The following is a 4,478-nucleotide window of genomic DNA, read 5'->3' as shown; positions in this document are numbered from 1 at the left end:
ATGACCATATTAATAAACTGCTAAGCCCCTCCTATGGCCTCGAAGGGGCCCAGGCAAGAGAGAGACTTGAAATTAAAGCTTATTAGCTTCACAATACACACACCCCTGGCTTCAGGACATCTCAAGGCAGAAGAAATTGGCAGCTTCACCCTGAATTCTTTGAGTCTACTGTCCACTCTAGTTAACTATCAACTTTGTCTGATAGCTTGTTGCACTAATAGGAGCATAAATTCAGCTCAAGGTGGGGTTACAGTCCCATTACATTCATAATACCAACTCTGAGAATCAAATTTTTGAAGGCTAGTTGTTTAACCCAAAGACATCCAGAGGACAGCAGAAAAGACTCAAAAGAGGAAGAGTTATTAGAACTTGGGTGTTTAGCATGTCAGACATGACACAGAGAGGAAAGACCTTTTACAAAATGTGAATGGGATTGTCACTACGGATGAGAAATTAAACTTGCTCTACATTCTTTGGAGCAGAAGAAGGGCTAGGGTGTGGTTTGAAGACTTAATGCAAAAAAAAGAAAATACATAAAATATCTCATGAATAATGTTTATGTTGATTACACATTGAAATGGTAATATTTTAAACAGTTAGGGTTAAATCCCACGCATTATTTTCACCTGTTTCTTTTTGCTGCTCTAATTTGGCTACTAGAAATTCTAACAGTATATACATATATGTGACTCACATTTATGGCCCACGTTATGCTACCATTACATAGCTGGTCTAAGGGTTCAGCCCCACTGAGATAATCCCTAAGCCCTCAAAGCTACTGCAATTTTACCGAGAGCTGAAACACCAAAGCCATTTCATATTTAGGCCGCTTTTACCTGAAATTCTCTTTTCATGAATTTAGCGCATTTACTGTATCTGTTTCATTGGTGTCACTTGGTTTTTCCTTAAATCAGGAAAATGAGCTCCTATAGTGTTCAAAAATAGCCCAATAAAGACATATTACTGTCTCTTTGCTCAGTAGTAGATGGGTCATAACAGGATGTCTGACACTGGCAGGTTTATACAGTAATTTTTTTCTTATCAGCTACTTAATGAAACGAATTTCTATCATAGCATCTTTTAAATGTTAATACTCTTACAGCTGTCTTCAAAGACCTATTTTGAACTAAATATGTTATCAATCAAAATACTCATTAAAATTCAGCACAAGCTTATGCGAAGAGCGAGATTAAATCATTGAGGCATCTGGGCCTCTTATTTCACTAATGTGACCTCATTATATCGTAATTTGTTATTACAGAAATTTAATTTTCTGATGCCATAGAATTACTGAGGGTCTTCACATTTCCCAGATTTTCATCCACCCTAACTGCAAACTTTTTGATCATTTACTGGTTGGGTCCTTGTGGGTAGTTTCAAGGTTTGTACTTCTGACCGACTACAGTGTATAACCAAAGAAAGCAGTGCCCCCTGACACTGGAGGGAAGGGATGTTCCAGTCCCTGAAGGAGCTTGTAAAGGGTGTTCTCTCTAATGAGATAAGAAAGTACCTTGAAGTGGCATTTCATTTCCAGCAGCCAGCATTAACAAATGGGGATCCTAACCTTCACAGTCTCCACCTTATCTCTTGTTGGAATCGTCTCTCCAAGGATGCATGATGAAGTCAGAAGCAAACACAGGATTGTTCGTGGGGCTGAGTAGTTCCTCCATCCACCTCAGAGAGTTATGAGGACTAAAGAGGGTGACAGATTCCTAGCACAGTGCCTGGAAACAAAGTAAATTCTAAATTCATCCTATTTATCTTCCCCTACCCACCCACCCTCATATCACCTTAGTCTAATCATTCAACCAAACATGCTACTTGGTTTTCACGTGTGTGTGTGCCTGCATGCTTGCTCAGTTGTGTCCGACTCTTTGCAACTTCATGGACTGTAACCCACCAGGCTCCTCTGTCCATGGGATTGTCCAGGCAGGAATACTGGAGTGGGTTGCCATTTCCTTCTTAGGGGAGCCTCCTGACCCAGGGATTGAACCTGCGTCTCTTGCATCTCTTGCATTGGTAGGAGGATTCTTTACCACTGTGCCACCTGGGAAGCCCATTCTCCCACCGCTTAAGGAGAACCCAAGAAAAACCAAAAGGGGAGATGGAACATCCTGATTGTCAAAAATCAAGAATATGGTATTCAAAAATTCAGTCCATTTTTCATATAAGGACAATTACCAAAATATCATGATGTAGAACACTCAGAATTTCATCTGAAAACTTTGTCACCTTAAATCCATACACCTATACCTATGTCCAACACTGCTGTCAATTATAACAAAATGGTCATTCTTTTCATCTCTAATATTGTTTCTCCTTGTTACCTCTCACTTAAAAAAAATTTCCAAGTTGCCTAATTGCCATGACCAGGGATGAATTATGACCAGATCCCAGAACCCAGAGTAGTCCCACCGTGATGGCCACTGATAGAGTGGCTTCATTCCTAGTGCTCACACAGAAAGACTCAGAAAACAGGACATAAGTTGTCCATCAGGTTAACAGTCTTTTAGCCTCAAGTTATTACAACACATCTTCTATGACAGACATGAGCTGTCAGGAGGTGGATATTTCATTTATTCTCCAATTCCACCTACTGGCTCTCCTACTATTCTCCTCTTCCAGCACCCTGTCTCAGCTACCCTGGCCTCCTTCTCCTGCTTCCACGGCCAGCCTCCCACCACAGTAGGGTTGCACACCCTGTTGCCTGAAGGTAGAATGCTCTTCCCCCAGATTGCCACATGGCTCACTCTTATACTCTACAAGGGCCTGCCCAACTATCTCCTTTCAGTAAGGCTTTTCTGATGAACTAGTTGCAATGAAATGGCAATCCAGTCCAGTACTCTTGCCTGACAAATCTCATGGACAGAGGAGTGTGGTAGGCTACAGTCCATGGGGTCAAAAAGAGTTGGACATGACTGAGCGACTTCACTTTTCAGTTTCAAATGAAACTCCTTCTCTGCCCAAACCTGCCCTCCACCCCAATCCACTTACCTGCTCAATCTTCCCAGACAGCATCTATCACCATCTGATATCCTCCACATGTTACATGCTGTTCATTATTGTCAATCTCCCGGGTTCAAAGGTGAGGTTCACAAGGGAGGGACTTTGGGGAGTTTTTCTGTGGCTGTCTCAAACACCTACAAGTGGGTTTGGGACAAAAGATCCCGGGTAAGTGAATGGAGAAAGCATGCAGTCATGGTTTTCTGTCATTTTGTTGTGGGTTTCCCAGGTGATGCTAGTGATAAAGACGCCACCTGCCAGTGAAGGAGAAGCAAGACATGGGTTCATTCTCTGGGTAAGGAAGAACCCTGGAGTAGGAAATGGCACTCAATCTAGTATGTCTCCCTGGAAAATTCCATGGACAGAGGAGCCTGGCACGCTGCAGTCCTTTTGTTGGAATACATCGAATAAGAGTTAGTCACACAAGCGACTTTATTTTTAAATCCATGCAGTACATAATTTTGCTGACTTGACTTATACATACATGTCTATTTGTAAACACGAATACACTGCAGTCTACATTGTTGGGGTTGTCGTGGTACATTCTTCAGGCCCTGAAAAAAAAACAAAGGGCTCTGAATTCACATTACCTTCAGCATGACTCAATAACAGATGACAGATTACTTTCCCATTGTTTTCTGTGAAAGAAAGAAAGAGAAATATGTAGGAGAAAAAGCCATTCTAGAGTGAAAAGAAATGCCTGAGTCAGCTTGGCGCAACCACCGCTTAGTGCTGCAGGGAAACCGAGGCACGCTCGGTGGCTGGTGACCAGTGGCTTCAAGTCCCTCCCAGGGAACAACATTTGGCTCTCACGTCCCCAGACTTCAGCTTTGGATATTCCACAACCAACAGAGGAGAGAAACTGTGGCTTCAACATTAAATAAAGAAAATGAAATTCCTCAAAACAAAAGCATAATGTTTCTTCTCAACACCCCCTGTTTTGCCTTCTGTTATTATTTGAGATCAAGCCTTAATGCAAAACTCAAAAAGAAAAAAGTAGACAATTCTTTGCAGATAACTCACAGTTCAATAACCTGATAATTATTCATTTCGGCTTAAAGCATGCTTGTAAATATCATTTCAAATGAAGCACTGACTTGATTTTTAATCAATGAAAACTGACATTTGTTGAAAAGGCTTTCTGAATAATTACCTTGCATTCTTATTACTAAAGCGGATTTAACGGAAAATCAAAACAAACGATATTAATTACACCATAGCCTCATTATATATTAATAGGTTCAGAAACCAAACACTGAGTTCTTATAGAGCTGGGTGTAATATTTATATGAAGCTTTATGACAGAAGCCAGCTTAATTCTAATGCATCCATTTCAGTGCTCTGACCTTCGCTCTCTGGAACCGTGAGTTTGATCTCAACTAGGAATCCACGCATCCGACATCAACATTTTGGGATCCTGACTGATAACCCAGAATGTCAAAGGAAGTTGACTTTCTCCTGCCAAGGGACATGAG

At 41.2% G+C, this 4,478-nt stretch overlaps 1 long non-coding RNA gene across 1 annotated transcript; it reads right to left on the bottom strand.

Annotated features, from left to right (window-relative positions):
* Positions 1-1,350: 1,350 nt before the first annotated feature.
* LOC139186804 (uncharacterized) lies at positions 1,351-3,903 on the bottom strand. Its single transcript, XR_011570411.1, has 3 exons — positions 3,594-3,903; positions 2,995-3,140; positions 1,351-1,724 (listed from the first exon to the last, which is right to left on the bottom strand). It is a non-coding gene; the product is annotated as an uncharacterized lncRNA (long non-coding RNA).
* Between the last annotated feature and the right edge of the window lie 575 nt (positions 3,904-4,478).

Source organism: Bos indicus, chromosome 14 (assembly GCF_029378745.1).
Source record: "Bos indicus isolate NIAB-ARS_2022 breed Sahiwal x Tharparkar chromosome 14, NIAB-ARS_B.indTharparkar_mat_pri_1.0, whole genome shotgun sequence".
NCBI lineage: Eukaryota > Metazoa > Chordata > Mammalia > Artiodactyla > Bovidae > Bos > Bos indicus.
The sequence above is the reverse complement of the archived record's forward strand: the minus strand, read 5'-3'. Positions and strand labels throughout refer to the sequence as shown.